This window comes from Taudactylus pleione, unplaced genomic scaffold (genome assembly GCF_031769625.1).
Source record: "Taudactylus pleione unplaced genomic scaffold, aTauple2 ptg000522l, whole genome shotgun sequence".
Classification (NCBI taxonomy): domain Eukaryota; kingdom Metazoa; phylum Chordata; class Amphibia; order Anura; family Myobatrachidae; genus Taudactylus; species Taudactylus pleione.
Genome location: NW_028284924.1, coordinates 5,305,545 through 5,331,361, shown reverse-complemented (window position 1 = coordinate 5,331,361; position 25,817 = coordinate 5,305,545).

The window sequence follows — 25,817 nt, the reverse complement described above, 5'->3', positions numbered from 1 at the left end:
CGAAACCCTCAGATCCAATCGGAGTACTGGTGCATATTCCTTCCTGTAGTTATGGTTGAACTACAGGTACTGTACATTGGGATGTGGTTAATTTACCGGCTCCGTAATGCCGGCGTTCGGAATCCCAATGGCAGAAGGCCGCCCCAGGACTAAAGATAAGCGTGGAAATGCAGATGCCTATCTTTAGCCCCATGCCAAAATCCCGACGGCCATCATCCCGAGCCATCATAAGCCAGGGATAGTTAAGTTGTAGCCATGGGGGGGAGGTTAGGTTTAGGCACCCTTGGGGGGACTTAAGGTTAGACACCCCCAGGGAGGGTTAGGGTTATGGGAAAGGAGTGTTAGGCTTAGGCACCCCCGAGGGGGACTTATGGTTTGGCACCACCCCAGGAGTTTTAGGGTTAGGCACCACCAAGGGATGGTTAGGGTTTGGGGGGGGGGGACAGGAGAGGGCTGGCATACTTACGAGCTGCTGTCAGGATGTCCTCTCTTTGGGCTTCCGACATCGGTATGAGAACCGGTGGCTATTCAGCTGTCTGTATTTCATACCGATTCCTGTACATTATCTTCCTGAATGTCAATGTACAAAGTCATTAGCAATGTTTATTTAACGCTTTCCAGCCTAATGAGCATTAACTGTTTTCTGAATTGTGAGACAATAATGATAACCTACACACATACATAAACAGTTATATTGCCTTGTCTGTTTACTGACAGCCCGTTCACCTTATAGCAGTGTGACTGTCAATCAAACAGTGCAGGAAAGAGAGCTGGCTAGTGTAGAAGGACTCCAATCAGAAAATGTTAATAAACCTTGGCAGCATTTCCCAGGTTCATGCTTACAAAATCAGACCTTAGTGTTTGCTAAAAGAGGCTAGCCTGACGGTGAAGATCTCATTTAATACAGTAATCATGGGCGGTTTGTACAGTATATCTTGCAAACAAGAGTTTTCCCAGTGTTACTCATAGGGATGGCTATAACATTTACTAGCACATAAAAATGGACATAGCTCTGCATATTACTTTTGTTTGTTCTAATTACAATTAGACACGCATTTTATTGGACTAATCTTAAAATACAAATTGCTTTATATAAAACCTCTAGTAATAGGATTCACAAAACAGACTTTATCAGAACTGAACATACTGTGAGAATAATCTGATGCCAGCAGCTACCGTACCTCATCAAATTTCTAGAGACAGGCATCTTATAACAAGTGCAGTGCAAAACATGATTGCTCTGCAGTGACCATATATAAATACAGTATTTTTATTATACTGCAAAAAATCTACTAATAGCTGGGGTGTCGATGTTGGCCCAGTGCGCATGCGCACGAGGGAGCCGGCTCCGTCGTGCGCATGCGCGAGACCCAGATAGCAATGGCCAAGCTGTCGCTCTGGGTCTCGCTACAAAGGGGGCGTGCTGTCGATGGTGAGTGACAGCATGCCCCCTTTGGTGGGCGTGCTGGGGCCGTGTCTGGCCAGACGGAGGTGTTCCCATGGGAACACCTACCGTCTGGGGCCGGCACCACTGACATCACAAGTGATGTCAGTGGGAGTGCTCTCGGCTCTGATAGAGCCGAAAGCACTCCAGGGCTTGCGGCAGATGAGACCCTACCACAAGGGTCTTGTCGCAAGGGTCTTGACCATCGCGACCATCTTTTTGGCCTCTCACTATAGCTGTGGGTGGTCACCCACAGCTATGCAAGCGGCCAGGAGGCCGCTAAAAAAAAACAGAGGGACGGCCCTGATTCAGAGCGAGCGCTCTATCAGAGCGTCCGGCTCTGAATCAGGGCCTGAGCCCCCAGGGGATGTTTAAGAGAGGAGGGTGTCTGTGTGCAGTCTCCAGTAACATGGTGCCATGGTCCAGAAGACGTCTCAAATCTCCGAGAAAATGGCCACTGTGCTGCTTCAGCACCAATGCACAACTCTGGAGAAATAAGTATTAAACATGGGTGCACGGTGTGCGGTGTGAGCCCCCCTGCACCCAGGGGACCCTGTGTACTGCACACCCTGCACCCATTATAGATGCCCCATGGCTGTTTGAATGTGTGCCTCCCGCGCAGAGCACTGGTTCCCTACGATTGTGATAAATTTGGAAAGATGGTGTATGCGCAGAAGAGCAAAGACATGTTGAATTGCATCATTGTGGCCCCAGCATTGCATTTCAGGTATCAGGGGCCATGATGATGCCATAGCGCCATCAAACTCCAATGTACCTCCCACTTGCCCATGACACACCCTTTGCAGTGCCGACATATGCGCCACTGTTTAACAGAGCCGTAACTAGACTTTTTGGTGCCCTGTGCCAGAAAGAGCATTGGCGCCCCCTCATTTCTCAAAGGGACATAATGCACCCAAAAAAGGGCTATGGCTTCATGGGGAAGGGCCAGGGAAGAGATAGGAGAGGCCAGGAGATGCTGGGGATGAAATAAGAGTAAGCTACAAGCAATAATGATAGTAAACAGAAATCTGACAGGCCCAAACAGCGCCCCCTGACCTGTGGTGCCCTGTGCGATGGCAACGGGCACACTACCCTAGCTACGGCCCTGCTGTTTAAGTACCATTCACAATTTAAAAAAAGAAAACATCTCTGTACAAAAAATTATTCTAACCACAAATCAATTCTCCTCCCATTTGGAGCACAGTGAATAAAGGTCCTGATTCAGAACTGGACGCTCTGAAAGAGCGCTCGCTCTGAATCTGGGCTTTTTTTTTTGTGCGGCCTCCTGGTCGCTCACATTGCTGTGGGTGACTACCCACAGCTTTTGCGTGAGGCCAGGATGATGGTCACGATGGTCAAGACCATCGCAAGCATCGGGCTTGCGACAAGACCCTTGTGGTAGGGTCTCATGGCCGCAAGCCCCAGAGAGCTTCTGGCTCTAATAGAGCCCGGAAGCTCTCCCACTGACATCATTTGTGATGTCAGTGGGGCCGCCCACAAATGGCAGGCGTTCGCTTGGGAACGCCTCTGTTTGTGAAGCCACCCCCCGGCCACGCCTACCAAACAGGGCGAGCAGTCACTCACCATCGACAGCTCGCCCCCTTTGGAGCGAGACCCGGAGCAACGGAGCACCCATCGCTAGCCGGGTCTTGCGCATGCGCATGATGGAGCCGGCTCCGTCGTGCGCATGCCCAGTGGGCAAACATCGACCCGGTTGTGAGCGCTCAGCGCTCGCGAACGGGTCTGAATCAGGCCCAAAGACAGATATCTTTTATAATATTTATTTATATTTAAAAAATGTAGAAAATGAGCAAAGGTTTTATGAAGTTGATTAATTGATTTAAGTTTATTTTAAGTTGATCATTCAATTTAAGTTTATTTTAAAATTATGTGTCTTAATTTTTATATATATATATATATATATATATATATATATATAATAGGCAGTAATTTTATAGGCCCATGTCTTTTATACTGGTGGCCCATGGGGGTTGGGAGAGCCATAGCGCTTTTCAAACTGCAGCTGGGAGAGGAGGACGTTGTTTGTTCCCCATTCGCTTACACCCAATAGATTACATACTCATTGTCTCCTGGATAGAGTGAGAACCAGCCCCAACAGAATAGTGCTGGGGCTGGCTAAGGTTATTGTATGGGGCAGGAGAGCCAGGTCAAGTCACCGGGTCATCAGTGCTGTAGATAGAAGTTAAGTGATGGTGGATGCAAAGTGCTTTGGGACAACCTGCAGCTCACCAGAGAGGGATTGGAAGATCCCTCTCCCCAGGGCAGCCCCACAACAGGTGAAGATGGCGTTAGCCCATGCAATCAAGAGCCGCAGAGCATGTTATATACCATCCCCATAGATAACTATGGGGACTGATGCTGCGGGAGCCAGCGGATGGACAGCAAGAGATATCTCTGATACTACTGTTTTCCTCTATTGGCAAAAATTGCAAAGTATTTCAGGACACATTGCAGCCCACCAGCAGGTGGCAGGTGGAGTCGGCTGCCTTTGCGGTCATTAGCGGTGGAGCGACCCGGCAATGGCAGTGGGTGGAAGCGGGGACATGGCGGCGGTTGAGCTGGCATCAGCAGCGGTGGTGGAGTGGGAGGTGACTGTGGAGCTGGGTGACAGCGGCATTGGTGTGGACTACAGCAGCGGTGGTGGTGCTGCTGGCTGCGGGACCCGGCGATGGAGGCTGCGGGACCCAGCGTGTTTGCAGGTGTTGGTGGCAGGCCTGGGTCCGTGAGGATCCAGTCCCTGCCAGCCAATCTGCCAAGTTCGGCAGCGGAGCCCATTTCAAAAATGGCGCCTCAGCGCCATTTTTGAAATTCAAATATGGCTGCCTCAGCGCCATTTTTGAAATTCAAAGATGGCTGCTGTGAGCTCACTAAGTGAAGATGCCGAAGCCCTGGTGGGTTGGTGCCCACCAGGTGAAGATGACAAAGTCCTGGGGTGATGGTGACGACGAAAAAGAGCTTAAAGGCTGCCGCCACCACCCAGGTGAATGTGCAGACTAGATTTTAAAATCTAGTCTGTTCATTTTAATATTTCTTTTACAGGTATACTACAAGTACCAGTGGGTCTTAATTACCCTGCTTGCTGGTACTTGTGGTTTTCCAAGTACCAGCATGTGGGGGAGGTGTGCTGGGACCTATAGTTTACCAGTAAAATAAAATATTTTTAAAAATGCACCACATTACACAATCAACCCAACACCCACCGCCAAGGTGTGCTGGGGGTGCCTTAGAGAGGGAGACCCCTTTTTTGGGGGGATCCTCAGCTCTCCAGGGATCCCCAGCCTGGGCTGACTAGCAGCCTGGGGTGCCCTGGAGAGGGGGATCACTTTATTGGGGGGGTCCCAAGCTTCGGCAGGGATACACAGCCTCTGCTGACTAGAGGCTAGGGTTAATGCTTCGGCTGGGGGGCGCGGTGAAAGGGCTCCCCTGGCTGTGGCATTAGACCCCCACTAGATAAAGTTGAGTGCTGGTTCTGGACAATACAAGGGGACCCTATGCATTTTTTCCCTCTGTATTTCCAGAACCAGGACCAGCTCAGAGCCCAGTGCTGGTTGCGCAGAATATGGGGGACCCCTACGTCATTTGTCCCCTGTATTTTGGGAACCAGGACTGATTCTGAATAGCATGGTGCTGGTAGTGTTAAATATAGGGGACCCCTATGTCATTTTTCCCCTGTATTTTCACAACCAGGACCGGCTGTGAAGAGCTTGGGGCTGGTTGTCCTTTAAGGTGAGGGGGCCATGGTGTCAGGCCTGGGGTGCTCTGGAGAGAGAGAACCCCTTTATTGGGGGGTCCTCAGCAATTCCCGGCCTGGGCTGACTAGTGGTCAGGGTTGATGCTTTGGCCGGGGGACCCCGTGGAAGGGTTCTCTTGGCTGTGGCATTATCCCCCCACTAGAAAGAGCTTGGTGCTGGCTATGGATTATATAGGGGACTCCCTATGCTTTTTGTCCCCTGTATTTTCAAAACCAAGCCCAGTGCTGGTTATGCTAAATACAGGGGACCCCTATGTCTATTGTCCCCTGTTTTTTGACAACCAGGACTGGCTCTAAAAAGCCTGCTGCTGGTTGTGCTAAATGCAGGGGACACCTACGCTTTTTGTCCCCTGTATTTTCACAACCAGGACTGGCAGTGAAAAGTCCGGGACTGGTTGTGCTTTTGGTGGGAGGGAGGGCCATGTCCTTTTTTAAAATGAAAAACATATTCAATTTTTAACATAGATGCATAGATATATCTCACTGATACATACATGTTATACATACATCTTATTGATTTTATTTTCTCAGATGCATGACCAGCGCCAGTGAGCCCCTCTGTCGCCTGCTGATGCCCCTGTGCACTGCCCCACTGCTCAGCACGCCCGCTGCTGCCACTGCCCTGCACTCCTGCAGCCCATCCCTGCAGCTGTCTCTCCCTGTGCACCCCCAAAAACACCTCCTGTGTGCCGGCCTTCCTCCACCAGCGCTAATGTACCATTTTGTTGTCCTTCTCCCCTACAGGTGGCCCGGTTTGCTCCTCCAAACCCTAATAGTTAATACATTTTAAAAAGCAATGAAATTCCAAAAACCTTACGGTTTCACATGTCCCATTAAGGCTTCTTAGACATGATCTGAAATTTCACAAAACCTATTGAATTTCTGCCAATCAAATGTAAAAAAGCAATGAAATTCTGATCAGAGTGAGATTGCTGTCACTCACAAAATGGTGGAGCTGCTAATTCACAGAATTGTGTGCTCATTGGCATACACACATGCAGTCTACGCAAGGTATGAGCAGAAGAGTGGTGTGGATGGGGGGAGGAGACTGAGCGTCATGGATGGGTGCGACATATTGAATGCGGATTGTAGTGTGATATTACCGAGTGAATTTGCATTGCGAATTCAGGCAATATCACAGGGATTTACTATAAATCCCTTCCAGGGACAGAGCTTGTGATAAAGCTCTGTCCCTGCGGATCCCATCCGCACTCTAGTCGCGGTATTTTTGGAAAAATACCGCGACTAAGAGCCCGCGCATGCGCCGACCCACCGTCGCTGCTACCCCCCACCGACGCTAAGCCCCGCTCACCGCGATCACGGACCCCCGCGATCCCCCCTCCCTTCATTACACTTACCTGCATCCTCCTGGCCTCCGGTGATCTTCTCCGGGCTTCCCGATCAGGGGATCTCCCATACTGCACTGGGACCCGATCACCTGATGACCGGGCCGCAGTGCACTATGGGAGACCAGCTGACCGAAGAGGAGCCATCACCGGAGGCCCGATCACCGGTCCCTGGATTCAGGTAAGTAAAAAAAAAATGTTTCAATTTTTTTTTCTTTTTTTTACAGCAATCAGCTTGCGGTCTGTTTAGACCACATAGCTGATTACTGGTACCGGCTCCCGCCTCTGCTCTCCCCGTTAGAGCAGAGTGGGAGCCCGGTAACCGGGGGAGACCCTGGATAACGCCACCTCCAGGTGGCGTTATTATCACAGGGCTTCCCCCGGTATTTTTTTACAATTTATTTTTAGTAACTCTGGTCGGATCACATTTCCCATTACAATTATGGGAAATGCGATCTGCTTTACTAAAAATAAGTGATACTAGGGGTTTGAGTAGAATTTTACTAATTTTACTCCAATTGCACTGTAATAACTACAGGTGAAACTAAAATAATGTGAAAAGGGTGTGAAAACACCCTTTTTCACTTTATTTTAGTAAAAATAATGTTAATAAATAGAGCCCATAGTGAGGGAGCCGGCTCCTTCGTGCGCATGCATGAGACCCGCTACGACCGACAGCGCTGGTCGTAGCGGGTCTCTTTCCAAAGGGGGCGAGCTGTCGATGTTGATTGACAGCTCACCCCGTTTGGAAGGCGGGCCGGGGGGTGGCAGCCATGGGAACGCCTGCCGTTTGGGGGAGGCCCCACTGACATCACTAGTGATGTCAGTGGAGAGCTTCCGGCTCTGACAGAGCCAGAAGCTTTCCGGGGCTTGCGACAAGTGAGACCCTACCCTAGGGTCTCGTCGTAAGCCCCGATGGTCGCGATGGTCAATGAGCATCGCGACCATCACCCTAGCGGTCGTTAGAGCTGTGGTTGTTAACCCACAGCCTAACGACCGAAACAGAGGCGGCCGGTCAGGATGCAAGTGGCTGTCCAGTTTCTGAGCGACCGCTTGCATCATCCGACCACCTCTGAATGAGGGCCACAGTGTGGGTTGGATACAGTGCAGGCCATATACAGTGCGGTATACAGTGTTGGTTGAATACAGTGCAGGTCAGATACAGTATGGGATACAGTGTGGGCCTGATATAGTGTGGGTTGGATACAGTGCAGGCCAGATACAGTGTGGTATACTGTACATTGTGGGTTGGATACGGTGCAGGTCGGATATAGGCCCTCATTCAGAGCCGTACGCTCTGAGCAGAGCGCACGCTCTGCATGAGGGCCGGGCTCCTTTTTCATGGAGCGTCCTCCTGGACGCTCGTATAGCTGTGGGTCACCACCCACAGGCTATACGAGCGTGCATTTTGATGGCCGCGATGGTCGTGACCATCGCGACCATCGAAATTGCGAGCCGGAGCCTGCGGTTGAGGTTTTCAACCGCAAGCTCCGGAGTGATTTTGGCTCTATCAGAGCCAAAATCACTCCCACTGACATCACTAGTGATGTCAGTGGGCCGGCTTCTGACGGGAGGCGTTCCCGTGGGAACGCCCCCGTCAGGGAGGCACGCCCCCGGCACGCCCACCAAAGGGGGCGTGCTGTCAATCAACATTGACAGCACGCCCCCTTTGATCGGACACAACGAGCGAAGGAAAGTCCTTCGCTCGTCGTGTCTGGCGCATGCGCACGACGGAGCTCCCTCCGTCGTGCGCATGGTCAGTGCAGACCATCGACCCACTTGCGAGCGTACAGCCGCTCGCGAGTGGGTCTGAATCAGGCCCATAGTGCGGGGTACAGTGTGATTCAGTTACAATGCATGTCTGATACAGTGCAGTTTATAGTGCAGGTTGGATACAGTGCAGGTCGGATATAGTTTTGGATACAGGGCCTGATTCAGACCCGCTCGTGAGCGCTGAGCGCTCGCAAGCGGGTCGATGTTGCCCAAGTACGCATGCGCATGACGGAGGCGGCTCCGTCGTGCGCATGCGCGAGACCCGAATAACGATGGCCAAGACGTCAATATGGTACTCGCACCAAAGGGGGCGTGCTGTCGAAGGTGATTGACAGCACGCCCCCTTTGGTGGGCGTGCCGGCGGCGTGGCTGCCCAGACAGAGGCGTTCCCATGGGAACGCCTACCGTCTGGGGCCGGCCCCACTGACATCACTAATGATGTCAGTGGGAGTGCTTTTGGCTCTGATAGAGCCAAAAGCACTCCAGGGCTTGCGGCAACGAGACCCTACCGCAAGGGTCTCGTCGCAAGCCCGATGGTGGCGATGGTCTTGACCATCGCGACCATCATTTTGGCCGCTCGCTATTAGCTGTGGGTGGTCACCCACAGCTATGCGAGCGGCCAGGAGGCCGCTCCAAAAAGGAGGAGAGACGGCCCTGATTCAGACCGAGCGCTCTGTCAGAGCATCCGGCTCTGAATCAGGGCCACAGTGCGGGTTGGATACAGGGCCTGAATCTGTAAGGATCGTAATTGCAAAGCTGCAGCTTTGCAATTGTAATCCTTTGCGAATATGGTAATGCACAGGAGGCATCACGCCTTCTGTGCATTACTTGACCGAGCTGCGTTCAACGCAACATCCGTTAATCTGCGTACCATTGGCCAGCTGTGTGACCCATAGGGTCCCGCAGCTGGCCACTGCAGTTTAGAGGAAGAGGCCAGGAAATCTCCAGCACCCGGGTAACGGAGGCTGTCGCTGCCCCCTCCCCACCCCCAAACCGCAGCAGACTGTCAATCACTGATAATCTACTGCCGTTTTGCAAGCGGACTCACAGACCCATTCTGCACATGCGTAGAATGGGTCTGGCGCCTGCACATATTCCCAAACATCGGGAATCTGCGTTCAGCAGTGCACAGTGAATCAGGCCCACAGTGTGGGATACTGTGTGGGTTGGATACAGTGCAGGTCAGACACAGTGCAGTATACAGTGTGAGTTGGACACAGTGCAGGTCAGACACAGTGCGGTGTCCCCAGTGTGGGGGTGCTGTCGGTGTCGGCAGTGCGGGGATGCCAGCGGTGTCCTCGGTGCAGGGGTCCCGGCAGTGTGGGGATGCTGACGGTGTCCTCAGTACGAGGGGTGGCAGTGTCTTCAGTGCAGGGTGCCAGCTGTGTCGGCAAAACGGGGGTGCCAGCAGTGTCCTCAGTGCGGGGGAGCCGGCATAGCATGGGTGCCGGTGGTGCCCTCAGAGTGGGGGTGTCTGCAGTGTCGGCAGTGCAGGGGTGTCAGCAGTATCATCAATTTGTGGGTGCCGGCAGTGTCCTCAGTGCGGGGGTGCCGGCAGTGTCTGCAGTGTGTGTTTTCCAGCAGTGTTGGCAGTGTGAGGGTGCTGATGGTGTCCTCGGTACGGGGGCAACAGTGCAGGGTGCCTGCAGTTTCCTCGGTGCAGGGTGCTGGTGGTGTTAGCAATGCAGGTGTCCCTGCGGTGTCAGCAGTGGGTGGGCAACGGTGTCATTGCGGGGGGATGGGTGGCACCTTTCTTCCTCTTTCTGTGCCCATTGAAATCTATGGGCATGCGCTTATTGGATGTGACAGACAGCTCTCTCAGCCAATCAGCGGCAAGCCCATAGACTTCAATGGGACTTTGAAAATGGTTGCTCGAGGCAAAACTGCGAGATCCGACAGCGGGATCTCGATTAGGGATCTGGGGAGGGCGGGGAGATCTGAGCTGTGTAGCGGATCACCTCGGATCCCTGAATTTCGGGTGGCCTCGGTTCCCTGAGAACCTGGCCCACTCATCTCTAATATATATATATATATATATATATATATATATATTATATATATATATATATATATATATATATATATACTTCATATATATGTGTGTGTGTGTGTGTGTGCGTGTGTGTGTGTGTGTGTGTGTGTGTGTGTGTGTGTGTGTGAAAACATGGCTTGTCGCAAGACACATTTTTCAGATGTCAAGTATGGAAATTATACAGTAAATCATTATACCAGAAGAATGCTCTATGTATTCTCTGCATAATATCACTTTAGCAAGATGCTATACTATGAATTTCCTTGCAGAATCATTCGGCTGAATGATGGCCAAAACAATGCAGTGAAAGGAACCTACTTGTGATTCATTCCATATCTCAACACACAACTAATTTATCAGAGAGATTATCTTTTTTTGTCAGTTCAGCAAAGAGCACTTACATTAATTCTCACTAGCTTAGTTTTTATGCAGCTTAAATTTTAAGTCATACTGTGGGTCGCATTTAAAGCAAATATTTTGAAATCATTTCATTTTTTTTTTAAATTCTTTTTATTTCTGAACCAGAGCTGTATTGAGATTTATGTGGACCCCAGGGCGAATTAACTATAAGGGCCCCATGATGCAGTTTCTCCCAAAAGCTGCGCGCAAGTCCATTTTGCAAATGTATCTGGTGATTTTCACACTGCGCACAAAGTGATTGGACACCCCTGCACAAGCGAAATGCATACCATGCAGACCATTGCACACGGGTTCCCAATGGCCACTAATGTGGCAGTTTCGACAAGAACACTTCATAGGGAGGCCCATGCACTTGCAGTTCTATGGAAACCACAAATGTTTTAATCAGGACAACAATGCCACTGGTCATGAGAACCTCTGGGATAAATTGGAGTCACAGGTGCATTGGTCGACCATCTTCAGTGTCACAGTTGGTCACTGTACTTAAGGCTGAACAAACCGATTGCTGTTGTCCAGGAACTTGTTGACAGTTTGCCAAGTAGGGTGTCTGCAGTAATCACTACAGGTGGTGGACCTACAAAGTACTGATGTCAATAACATCTCGTTGATCTATTTGCTGTCAGTGTCCAATCTCTTTTGTCTACATTGTGTATGAGCAATTCGGAGTCGTACGGATCTCAGCCATATCTCTACTTTCAGATGAGTGGATGTAATTGGGCGCTTGCATATAGCATATAAGTGTTCCACGGCATGGGCGTGTGGTTGTAATTGTGGCTATTCAGGGGTGAGTATGCAAAGACACGGATCTTTGGCAACAAGGATAGGGCTGGTGCAATTGTGCGCTGATCTGCGTATAGAGAGCAGTGGTGCAGCAGAAAACATGCAGCCATGTCTGACTAGAGGCAGAAGCGAACAATGCAACAGCACCTGTAGCTGTCTTATATTGTACCTGCCTATTCTCCCAGAAGGGCCAGGACAGGGCAGAGTGGGCAAGTCTCCCTGAGCTGTCCCCCCCACATCTGCCAGGTGCTGACCACTTCCCAAGTGAAGTGGATGGTCTGTGCGGCTGATGACTCAAGTCGGGTTGAATCATGTCATTGTAGCCAACCCCCCACTTTGCAATGCTGTAATCTCCACATTGTATAGAGGGACGGGGCCACGTTGATGTGAATGCGCCACCACAACCCTCGCATCACCCATCTGTGCCTTGCCAATGCACCCACCGTGCCGATCTCCAGGAGAGGGCATACAGAAAGTCACCTAATATGCTTGTATGAGTCAGCCTCGCAGTCTGGTGGGAGTGACTGACCTTGTGGCTGTATAGGGAGCAGCAAGACCTGTGCAAAAGCTGCTGATCCATACTCCTACAGAATGTGAGTGTGACTGTGCTGACACTAGGAAGCAGAAAGCTTGTGTCTTCCAATTGTCTGTGTAGAACACTGGTACTCACTTGTTTTGCACCCAACTAATGTTTGCAATGTGTCAGAAAGGGGGTAGCACGATGGCATAGTGGTTTGCATTGCTACCTCACAGCACTGAGCTTGTGAGTTCTATTCCTGGTATGATTTGTCGACAACCATAATGTTGACAGTCATTATCTATAAACCATAATGTATACACTTGCACAATGTTTACAGACTATATGTTAACACCCCAAAACTAACCTTAACCCCAACCTAATCTCAGATCGTAGTTACTCTCAGACCCTAGATACTAAGCTTAACCATTTCTAATGACTCAAACATTACACTGTGAGTTAGCCTACCACTTTCATGGACCACGAGAAAGAAAGGTAGTGAAAGCAGGATTGGCCACTAATTTCCATGTTATATCATACTCCTAACGTATAATGTATGGATATACAAGATATAACTTCCTTTGGATAGTCTATGCTTCCAGTTACAAAATCTGATATCCCAGTCATTGACCATCCTGATCCCCCTTTAAGGGGTTGACTGCCTCTTATTATTATTGCATCAACTTAAGAACTTTCAGTATTACAAACAGTTTATTAGATGTCAATAGTTCAAGAAAAGAACAATGGAAAACATGCATGACAAAAATAATAGCACTTAATGGCTTCGGGGCATGAAAAATAAAGAAAGGAACAGAAATGAGAACAGAGTGCCCTGTAACAAAAATTGGCTAGTTAATAAGTTCCAAGAATAGCAGCTTGTTATTTGACTGTATTGTAGTCCCAAGTCAAATAAGCTTAAAAGTGCTACTACTGTATTCCTGTACGCTGTTGATGTCCTCTTAATAAGTTATTTGCCATTGTAGTATAATAAATGATGCTCGACAAACGAAGGTGCAATATTCCCCGATACCTGACATTTGAGAAGTTGCCCAACTCTACAAACAATTGATTATTTCCATACATTTAAGCCATTGGTTTTGTACATTTATGTGCTATTTCTGCTAACTTCATCCAAGAGATGAAGTTAGATAGGTTAGAAGGGACTCAATATTAGAATTTAGATAATAGCTCCTCTATAAAAATTGTATTATTTCATTTTCAGTATTTGTAAAGAAAGATTTCTCCATCCAAAATTGACAACTGAGTGTGAGGGTTAGTAAAATAAGTCACAGAATTCTACTTACTTTTTTACTGTCAGGACGAGAATCATTCAGGCTTCTCCTAAGTTCACAGGAGATACTGTAAAGAGTAGTAGTAAGAGAGAGGACTTTTGGAGCATCCAACAGCACTTGTATTTATTTTACCAAGTTAAATCAGTTCCTTGGATTTCATAAATACAACATTTGAAAATGGGTAAAATGGAATCTGAAACACAGACCACGGAGTAAATTTACTAAAGGGAGAGTTTTTGGAAGTGGAGATGTTGCACATAGCAACCAATCAGCTTCTACTTAACATTTACATAGCACCTTCTAGAAGATAATAGCTAGAATCTGATTGGTTGCTACAGAGCCGTAACTAGACTTTTTGGTGCCCTGTCCCAGAAAGAGCATTGGCGCCCCCCTCATTTTTCAAAGGGACATAACGCACCCCAAAAAGGGCCATGGCTTCATGGGGAAAGACCAGGGAAGAGATAGGAGAGGTCAGGAGATGCTGGGGATGATATAAGAGGAAGCTCCAAGCAAGAATGATAATAAACAGAAATTTTACAGGCCCAAACAGCACCCCCTGACCTGTGGTGCCCTGTGCGATGGCACCGGCCGCACTACCCTAGCTCAGGCCCTTGGTTGCTATGGGCAATATCTCCACTATTAAAAACTCTCACTTTAGTAAATTTACCCCCATGGCTCTACCTTGGATTTCAAATATAGGAGGTACTAGGAGCAATTTTTATCACAAGTCCATTGGTTTCTGTAAAAAGGATACATAACTTCTATTTTGCTGTCTGGGTTTGTAGCAGATTCACCCACTATGTGATAGAGCATCAGTAGACAAAGAATCATCCCCCTTTTACACTGGCCACATAACCCAGGTTATTGCCATGTCAACCAGTGGCTAGGGTTGGATTCCCGGGTCGAGTGACCTGGCAATCCAACCAGGGTAGCGAGCAGGGTTGAATACAGGAATGACCCATGTTACCCTGCAGTGTGAACGGGTGACCCGTGTCATCTGACATAGGTCCCATTCACATCATAGGAAGACGCGGATCCCCGGCACTTGGAGATGATGTCCTCTACAAGTGCCAGCAGGAGAGAACCACTGCACCCATGTGCAGTGTAAATGGTGCTGACCCAGGAATAACCCTAGTCAGAGCCCTGTCTGAAAGGGGATTGTCCCGGGTCTGACTCGTTTTGGAAACGTGTTCCAAATCACAGACCCGGGATTTTGGTGTAAAAGGGGTATAAAGCAGGGTACAGGCTTTGACACTCGACGTGATTGTTCTAACAATTTTACTGATGATTGAAATCTACCTTGTGATCCATCATCCTCATCTCTCAAAATCATCTTTTGCATATCTCTATGTGCTGTGAGCTGCTTATCTATTTGCCCCAACTGGGTGCACTGGGTGATTACTTTTTATTCTGGACATAAAACAAAAAATCCTGATGCGACCCTTATTTCTTGAGATAAAATATGATCGTAGGCGCATACACACTCTCACAATATCTCAACAACAGGTCGTAAACTGTTTGATCTTCAGGACGGTTCTATAGGTTGTAGCCAGTTTATGATTTTGGGAAAAGCCTATCCAAGGCAAACTTGGTGTGAAAAAAAGAGATCGGGCAAAGTAGCGTCACAGGTGCGTCAATGAGTTCATATGTTCCAATAAGGGTCTCAGAGGAAATGCACTGCAGAGTTCCCAGAACAAGAGGATGAGGTCAATAACATGGCCTGTAAATGGAGAAACGCGCTGTAACACTGCCGGTGATCGGTTACACACCACCATCGGTGCACCAGCGGCACTCGCACTTACCCTATGGCAGGTGAATTTTCTCCATCTGAACATGGCCTCTGTGGCTGTGCACCTGAGAAGTGAAAGCAGCCACTGTCACTGACACACCTGCGACACTCCCATAACACGCCCATGAGGACCATTTTTTTTTGCGTTCACTTTATACCACCTCACAGCCACCACGCTGGAAAGCCCAACACTCTGCCACCCCATTTCTGATACCGTCGGTACCATTTGTAACAGAACCTTTGAGGGTACACTCTCACGCATGCGCCATAGGGGTTTGAAGGACATCTCGTGCATGCGCAGTTGCAATAATCCCTTAACTACGTGAACATCGGCTTTGGGTTCGATTTGTGTGCGCCACTGAATCAGGACCCATACGAGGGGTCATTAGTCAACTACTGTATATATTTTGTCTAGTGCTGTAAATCATCTACAGTATATGAATAAAACATAATGTGGCAGGTAGCACAGTTCACTTTGTACTCTCATAAATATATTATTAGCTGGGTACAGAAAATTTGGAGCTGAGCCAAAAAAACATTTTGATAGATGATACAAAAGTGTTTATGCTGCAATAATAGTATATGCTCAAGTGATCGATGTTGGTGCTTTGTGAGCTAGAGAACAGAAGGTAGGCAGAAACTATGTAAAAGATTAATAAATATATAAGTTTGTAAATTAACCTATAGGATGATATGACACCAATTATTTTGTATTAATAAATTGTGGAAACAAAATAATTGGTAGCTGCACATCTAAAATCCAGGGATTGTGATTCCCTGGTACAAAGCAAAATACAAAAACCAAATAAGACTGCGCTAATCTGATAATAAACTACTGGACAGTGAGATGGCAGAAAAACAACAACAGTCAGGGCTAGTATTTGGGGGTCCTCTGACGGGTTTATAACCAAGATTTCATTATATTTTCCAATCATCTAACAAGCATCCCTTGCACATACTTATTATAGTCAAGAGAAAGATTCAAAGTCAATGTTCTCGTTCAGACCCCAGGATATAAAGTATGTAACCGGAAAATCCAAAAGGACTATTATGGCAAGCTACTATCACTCCTTGAAAAAGCCTCTATGCTAAGAGGCGAAATGCGTCAGAAAGGACCCTCAAATACTAGCACCTAAAAGTGTCTCAAGTGAACTATAGTATTGGATTACTTTTGGATATATACGGAGGTGATATGGCAAGCTATTACCTTAATCCCGCTGGGCTGTCATTTGACTCCGGAGACACACACACGGATCTATCAGCTGTCCAGAAACATATGTGATATATGGTCAATTATATTGAATGTGTTTAATATAAAATGAATTTTTGATAAACAAGAAGTCCTGACTATTGTTGTTTTTCTGCCATCTCACGGTCCAGTAGTTTATTATCATATTAGCGCAGTCTTATTTGTTTTTTCATATTTTTCTTTTTTTTATTCTAGCCTAGAATAAACCCTTCCTGTTTACAAACACCTGTAAAAACTATTAGGTTTATCATGAGTAACAACTATTTTGTAAAGTATCTATTGTGTAATACAAATACCCAATCAACATTACTATATATATATATATGTAACATGATGGCAATTGTATTATTGAATCATGGTTTCTTGGATTAAAAAATCAGTACACCTTGCTCTGTGTGTGGATACTGGGGTTGATTTCTGGGGCGTCTTAAGAGAGGAGGGAGCCCATGTGCACTCCCCGTGTCGGAGTCCCCTCCTCTCTCCCCGGTAGCCGGCAGCCGACCGACGCGGCTGGCCAGCCACTTGAGCATAAGTAGACTCCGGGCACTAGAGTGTCCGCAGCGGCCATTTCCCGGTGCTCTTAGCAGCGCTAACACCCGATGTGGGACCACGGATAGGTGAGTTTAAAATAATATGGGTGAAGGGTGTGCGGTGCAGGGCCCCCCTGGACCCGGGGGCCCATATGCATGCCCCTGTAGCGGCATTCAAACACACTGACGCTCCTGTGTGTTGCCGACCACCACCCTCGTCACCAACCCCCAAACGCTCTAACAGTATCCATCCACATAGGATAAAACATAATTATTGCTACTGTATACTATTACTTTGCCTCATTTCTAAACTGACTTGTGTATGTTACTTTACTACATGAGAATTTGGGCCTGATTCAGAGGGGCACACAGTGTCGAAGCCGCACGTAAGCGGCCAATGTTATCAGTCTGCGCATGCAGCCGAGTCGCATTGAGCATGTATTTCGATGCTTACCGGCCGGACCCGAGGAACAGATTTGGACGTAGAGGAAGGCGATTCCTGCTGGCGTTTTTGGAAGGTAACGGGGGAGGGTGACTAGCCAGAAGTGGCCAATTTGTGGGCATGTCGCGGTTAGCGACTGAGTTTTAATGTGCAGTCGCACTGACACAGGCGGCCATGTTCAGATGGATAATCTGCGCTTCCATAGGGCTGGTGCAATGTTCAAAGGTTCAAATGCTTCCGATGTTGCATCTTCATAGTTCATACGCACAGTGGAGGATTGGCGCTGCAGTCAGCTGTCGTCTCAGTGCCAACACCATCGGTTGCAGCAGTATCATAAAGATGTAGTCTTGCTGCGGCAGAAGCCGAAGTTGCGGCTCCCGTAGTGACCACCTCTGAATCACAACCTTTATCTCTGGATATTGCATATTAATATACTAACTGTGTGACATACAGGTCTATTGCTATTCAAATTATTTACGTCTTAAGCACCTTTATTTATATAATAAAATAGCAAAGTTAGGTTTTAACTTTACAGTAAACCACAGTTCTATAAGTGTGCCCCCACAAAGGAGCCCTTCTTTCTCCTTACTTCAACTCAGGGGTCTATTTACTAAGCTGTGTTAGGAGATAAAGTGACCGGTGATAAGGTGCCAGCCAATCAGCTCCTAACTGCCATGTCACAGGCTGTGTTTGAAAAATGACAGTTAGGAGCTGATTGGCTGGCACCTTATCACCATTCACTTTTCCTCCTAACACAGTTTAGTAAATAGACCCCTCAGTCTCTATACACTCCTGAAGTTCACTACCAATTCGTTATTGGAAAAAACTTTTTCCTAAATTAAACGTAAGTTGGTTTATGTCCTGGGAATCTAAGCTCTTTATTAATCCTATCAAAATTTAATGATAGAATACATACTTTAAACAGTAGTAAAAACACACAATTATCCATACACAAGTGTGGCTCAATGTCTCTCCAAAACCTTAGATGCGGCTGTTTTAGATGTGTTTCGACTCAGAATTGCCCCTTCTGTGTTTAAGGCGCCCATCTGAACCCTGTCTCAAAGCAACCATCTAGGTTAACCTAGTGTTGGCCCCTGCACTGATTCTTACCCAACCATTTAATGAAAACATTATTAAGCCGCACCATCTGTTAAGCTGGGTACACATTAGCCGATGTGTATCCAGTGCTATATCGTCGACGACGGGGACCGTCAGGGGAGCTGGCATCAGCAAGTGCATACACACTTGCCGATGAAGGCAATGACGGAGCGATGGCAGGGGCCATGCTGCATTCGGTAACATGGCTCTCGCTAACGATATCCCCCATCAGCTCTACATGTAGGATCGACAGAGGATGCCGTTGACGATGCGCGGGAGCGCGCATCTTCATTGACAGTTAGGGTACACACTAGACTATGGGGCCAATATGTTTGTTCCGATTCACCGGATTGGACGACATATTGTCTAGTGTTTAGTTTTCAGGTGTCCCACTCTCAAGGGCAGCTATAAAAAGCAGTCACAGTATTTATAGCATTCCCACGTCCTGTCCTAAAATGTACTGACATACTAAGGGGCAGGGTCATATCTATAATGGGTGCAGGGCATGCGGTGCTACACTCATTGCGCTGCCAGACGCTGGAGAGAGGAGGGGGCCCCGGACGGAGACTGCACATGGGCTCCATGCCCCTGCTTAGCAGTCTATGTACTAAGCCTTGGAGACAGGTAAAGTGGATGGAGGTAAAGTACCAACCAATCAGCTCCTAACAGTCACTTTAAAAGCTGTGTTTGAAAAATGACAGTTAGGAGCTGATTGGTTGGTACTTTACCACCATCCACTTATACATAAGACCCTTCTACCTAACTATAATATGTACTGTATATAGTAGACTATATATATATATATATATATATATATATATATACTTCAACTTGTTATACTTGTTAGCTTAAAAAAAAAATGTGTTCATGTATCAGATATGAAACTAACACCTGTTCTCAGAAATGACATTGTGTAATATATGGTGAGGTACATCCTGTTCCACTGCTCAGAGAAACAACATGTACTAAAAGTACATATAGGAGTAGGCCATGAACCCCTGTGTGCTTTGTGCATGATTTGTATAAAAATACATATATCAACATTATATATGAATGTTAGTTCTTAACAGCTAGGCTCTACACAAGTGATACAGTATGTGTAGACAAAAGTGACTGGACACCCCCGTGCAAGCGAAATGCAGACCACTGCACACGAGTTCCAAATGGCGACTAATGTTGGGATTTTGACAAGAAGACTTTGTAGGGAGGCCCATGCACTTGCAGTTCTATGGAAAGAATGTTTTTATCAGGACGATAATGCCACCTGTCACATGTTTCCAGGGCAACGCTGGACTGCTATACAGAACATTCTGTAACCCAGACTGCCCGGGTTAGGAATGAATTCCTGGCTTTCGGGATGCCAATGTTCAGAATACAGACAGTGGCATCCCGACAGCCAGAAACCCCACACCCATATCGGCTGGTAAGTATTTCCCTACCCCTACCCTAACCCTCCCCGGTGCCTAAACCTAACCTCCCCCTCCCCGCACCCTAAAACTAACACCCCATCCCCAGTGCCTAAACCTAACACCCCCTCCCCGGTGTCTAACCCTAACCTCACCCCTAGTGCCCGCACCGTAAACCTAACACCTTTACAGGCTGTGCTACATAATACAAATCAGAAACTGATTGGTTGCTATGAGCAACTTCTCCACTCTATGGACCTCATTCAGACCCACTCGCAAGCACTGAGCGCTCGCAAGCGGGTCGATGTTTAGGCCCTGCGCTCCGGAGCTTACTACAAAAGGGCCGGCTGTCGATGTTGATCGACAGCTCGCCCCGTTTTGTTGGCGTGACGGGGGGGTGGTTTCACAAACGGAGGCGTTTAAGGAACGCCTGCCGTTTTGTGTGCGGCCGCACTGACATCAGCAGTGATGTCAGTGGGGAGCTCCCTGCTTGATCAGAGCACGAAGCTCCCTGGGGCTTGCGGTTGCCTAGACCCAACCTTAGTGTCTCGTCGCAAGCCCCGATTGTCTTGACCATCGCGACCATCAACCCACAGCTTAGCTAGCGACCAGGAGGCCGCACTTCGAAATACAAGCGGCCGCCCACATTCAGAACGAGCGCTCGCATTTTGCGAGTGCCTCTGAATGAGGCCCTATCTCTCTCCAAGATACACCCCCACCCAGTATTATACATCTACTGTATATCACTGAGTGCTACCAAACAAGAAGTATATTCTGTGGTCATGTGTGTGGCTAAGCAACCAGATGCCAGCAGTGCTGTCACCGAACAAATCAAGAAACTTCAGTGCTGACTTTTGTATATACTTTTGTTGCAGTTGTGCCAAACAGCACTTCTTGGCACGCTGGGTCGCGTGTGGTATGTGGTTTGAGCCAAATGTCTTTTCCACTCTAAATGCAATTAGTTGCAACGCGAAACGAGACTGTACTGATTCATTTTATATACGACACTTGTTTATCTGTGAGCTTTTTTCCATGCCAATTGTGCTTCGTATGAAATAATGGTACTGCCGCACACTGGTGGATCCAGGGGTCGATTGATGTGATCACCCCCCCTAGCAGACAGAGCAGCACAGACCCCACTGCCGTAGTACAGCGATCCGCGTCCCTAGCATCCAGCAGCCGGACATGTCACGCTGCTGCAGGCATCAGGGATTGGCGATCCAGGTACTAGAGGGCAACTTAGAGTAGTAGCAGGTGTCCCCTGGCTTTATCTGTGTACAAGTAATGAGGAGCGGCGCCCATTTTCTCGAGGACCAGCCCCCATCAGGAAGAAGTACCATTGTAGCATGCCCGGATCCCAAGTCCTGCATGCCGATTCAACCTCTCTGCTATAGGTGAGGTCCAGGAGCTGTGGGGAGCAACTGGTGAGACTGGAAGAGGGGACTGATGGGGGAGAGTGTTGAAGCGGAGAAAGGCACAGTTCAGGCTGTGGTAGTGGGTACATCTACGGAAGGGGATCTACAACCAGTAAATACATCACAGGAGAGCACCTGGCTCAGGCATAACGTGGTACCATAACGAGATAGTAACAGCACATAAATTCCTAATATTTTAGTGTGTGTATATATGTTGCTTTCCGTGTGTGCATATGTGACTGTGTGTATATATGTGGCTTTCCGTGTGTGCATATGTGGCTGTGCATATATGTGGCTATCTGTGTGTGCACATGTGGCTGTGTTTATATGTGTGGATATATACAGTATGTGTGCATATGTGGCTCTGTGTATATATGTGGCTATCTGTGTGTTCATAGGCTGAGTGCAGAAACTCACAGAGTCACAGGTCCATCTCTCCTCCTCCCAGCTCACCTCATTGGCTGGCAAGGTGTTAATTAAATTAATTGGAGGGGAGGAGTCAGGCCTGGCAAAGGGAGGAGTCGGGACTGGAAAGGGGAGGAGTCAGTGCTAAACAGTAACCACCCCCCTAAAAGAAGAGTCTAGATCCGCTACTGCTGCCGCACTTATTATATAATTTTACTTAGCATGACAGTCGCTATAAATTTCCAAGACACAATTTTAAAATGAAACAATTTTATTTCCTCTATCTAGTTATAGGGGTCCCTGTTAATTAACATTCTAACTTGCCGCGATCCGAAAATCAGCTGTCCCCACGAGCGGGCTTCACTGCTACTTTCAAAGCAGTGACACAAGTGTGGAGTTTAATTAATTCTGTCCCCATGCTAGTGTATAGGGACAGCGGGCCATTCCACGAGAGGAAGGTAAGCAGGAGATATCTGTGATAAATCCTGCTTTACCTTCTTGATGAATGGCCCGGACACTTAGGGGTAAATTTACTAATAATCGAGTTTGGGTGAGATTGCAATCCCATGTGAGTTTAGGCATGTTTTTCAACTCGCAAATTTACTAAAGACAAACTGGAGTGAGTTTGGAAGAGAGTTCTCTCTTTTCACTGTTAAAATTCGTGTGAGATAGCAAACTTGAAAAAACTCACCCTTTGCTTCCAGCTCCTGACACACTGACCAGCCCACGTGGGAACTGTCAGGAGCCGGAGCCAATCAGCAGCCGCTAACTGTAGAGTGGCTGCTGATTGGCTGATGGCTCCTGAAAGTTCTCACTGAACAGTCGGGAGCCGGTTAGCGGTGTATGTGGTCACACACATACACCGCTAACGTAAATATATGGATCGCGTACTTGGTTTGTTTACTTTTGCAAAGACCCCTCCTGGATTCTACGGAGACCAGCGCAAGGATGGAGGTGAGTATAGGATCTTTTTTTCAGGTACTCCAAACGGGATCTACGGGGACAAGGGGACGTGAACATCTGGCAGCAGGTAAGTATGTGTGAGTGAGGTATGTGTGTATTAAACTTTTACTGTATATGGTGTGTGTGTACTGTCTTTGTTTAACTATTTTACAGTGGAGGTACGGGTGCCTGTCGCCTGCTGGCACTTGTAGTTCCACAAGTGCCAAAGGGCAGACATGCTGGCACCTGTGGTTCCACTATAAAATACAATAGTTTACTTTGATTTTACACTTTATTACCCCCATACTCTCAGCCCACGGGTGTGGGGAAGAGCCCAGGCTTCAGACCAAGCCTGGGGTTTTGGGAGAGGGGGATCCCTTTTTTCGGGGGTACACACCTCCCCTGAGATCCCCGGCTTGGCCTGACTGGCTTGGGGTGAGAATGCTTTGGCCCTGGAGACCCGGTAATAGGGTCTCCTGGCTGTGGCATTACACCCCGGTCTGTTTGGGTCCAGTGCTGGTTTTAAATATTGGGGGCCTCTACACATTTTTTTTCCCCCTATATTTAAAAGCAGGACTGCCTGTAGCCTGGTGCTGGTTCCTAAATTATGGTGTAACCCTACTCGTTTTGTTTCCAATAATTTTAGGAACCAGGACTGGCTGCCAATTCCAGGGCTAATTATGCTTTTGGGGGGGCACCATATGTAATTTTTTAATTATTTCAACCCATTTGTTACAGGTACAACACAAGCAGCCTTCACATATCTCATTGATATGTGCAGGCTGCTTGTTCGGGTGAGTTTGGCAGAGAGAAAACAGTGCAATCTCGGGTGAAATCTCGATCTACTTCACCATCGGAAAACTCACTTTCAGCTAAACTCACTACTTAGGAAATTTGCGAGTTGAAAAACAGAAAACTCACCCAAGTTTCGTCGAAGTAAAGAGTGTTTAAAAAAAAACAAATCTCGACCAAACTCGATTCTTACAGGTGAAAATGTGCATTTTCACCTGCTTTTGTAGAAATTAAGATTGGAGAGCAGGCACCATATTCTTAAGCCCTGCCCCTTGCGGTAAAATTCTGCGATATGAAATTTTTAAAAAAATTGCAGTGCCCCCCCACCCCAAAGCATAACCAGCCACAGGCTCTTGACCCAGTCCTGGTTCTAAAAATACCAGGAAAAAACATGTAGAGTTCCCCCGTATTTTAGGAACCAGCACTGGGCTCCTTGCGCCAGTCTTGGTTTTAAAAATAATGGAAGAAAAATGGCATAGGGTTTCCCCTATTTTTAAAACCAGCACCAGACTCAAATCTAGCCGGGGTGTAATGCCACAGCCGGGGGACCCTTTCACCAGATCTCTCCGGCCAAAGCATTAACACCCCAAGCTAGTCAGCACAAGCTGGATATCTCAGGGGAGGTGGGGACCCCCCAATAAATGCCATCCCCACCTTCCTGAGCACCCTATGCTTATGCTGAAGTCCAGGGGCCCTTCCCTGCACCCCTGGCCATTGGGTGCAGGGGTAATAGTGTGAAATATAGAATTATACTATTGTTTTTTACAGTGGAACTACAGGTGCCAGCATGCCTGCCCTTTGGCACTTGTGGAAATACTTGTAACAAAAAACTACCGATCCATTTCGGACTGTAGAGATGTATGTGTTAACACATACATCTCTACCGCGGTGAATGACAGAGACCCGCAGGCTTTTGTAATTCTCCGGGCCCGCCAGCCAATCAGAGGCCGCTCTACAGTTAGCGGTCGTTGATTGGCTGTGGCCCACATGGCTGACAGTCAACAGCATGTAGGTCACAGCCAATCAGCAACCGCTAACTGTAGAGCTGCTTCTTATTGGCTGGTGGGCCCAGAAAAATGACAGAAAGCACGCGGCCTCTGTCATTCACCGGGGTAGAAATATATGTGTTAACACATACATCTCTACAGTCTGAAATGGATCGGGTACTTGTTTTTTTGTTTTGCCATGTCCCGTGGAGCATACAGCAGAAGGGGACTGAAACGATGCCAGGAGGTAGGTGAGTATTGGATTATTTTCACAGGTAGCCCCAGCTTGTGCTGACTAGCTTGAGGTGTTAATGCTTTGGCCTGGGAGACCCGGTGAAAGGGTCCCCTGGCTGTGGCATTACACCCTGGATAGATGTGAGTCCGGTGCTGGTTTAAAAATAGGGGGAACCCCATGCCATTTTTTCCCCTATTTTTAAAAACAGGACAGGCTGTGGGAGCCCAGTGCTGGTTCCTAAAACATGGTGGAACCCTACAAGTTTTTTTCCCAGTGTTTTTAGAACCAGGACTTGGTCAGGAGCCCAGGGCTGGTTATGCTTGGGGAGGGAGGTCCCGTTTCAATATTTTTTTCAAATTAACCATTTAGTTACTTACACACACACAAGCAACCTGTATGTTTCTCACTGATATGTGCAGGCTGCTTGTTCAGGAGGGAAGCATGAGCAGGAAACACGGTAATTAAACACGGGTAGGAACAATTACATACACCATCGGGAAACACGATCCTGACAAACATGGGAGCTTGGTAAATTCCCGAATTTATTGTCTTTAAAAATCTCCCGGGTCTGATCATTCCTACCCGTGTTTTAAAATGGACAGACATGGGCAGGACACGAATCTTAGTAAATTTACCTCTTAGTGTTTCTTAGAATAAGATTTTCTCAGCAGAGCCCTTACCTATTTGCTTGGATGCAAATTGTGGGGGAAAAAATTTGCATGCCTCCAATCAAAGTCAGTTTCTTTATGTGGGACTTCAAGGAAAAATGTTTGGATGCAGGGGGCATCCCTAATGTAGTGGATGATAGGTTCTTGATTTTCTTTTCTTGATCCGGCATTTGCACATTTTAGCACAGACACTGCGTACAAGGACAAACCAGCTGTGCTCCTACATCCATCTATGAATCAGACCCTCCGGCTGTGCTAGGAACAAATGGGCATCCTACCAACTACTAAAAAGATGTGCCTTTATCTATATAATAAGCAAGAAAGCGTGTCTGTTTGTCCTTTATGCATGGCCAGTGTTTTGGATCTAAAGTAGCTCCACCAAATTTGGCATGGTGGTGTTTTTTTCCTAGGCTTGAACTTCGTCAGGGCCACACACTGTCACACAATCCCTAATAATGGGGACACTCTTAAATTACACAGGTTC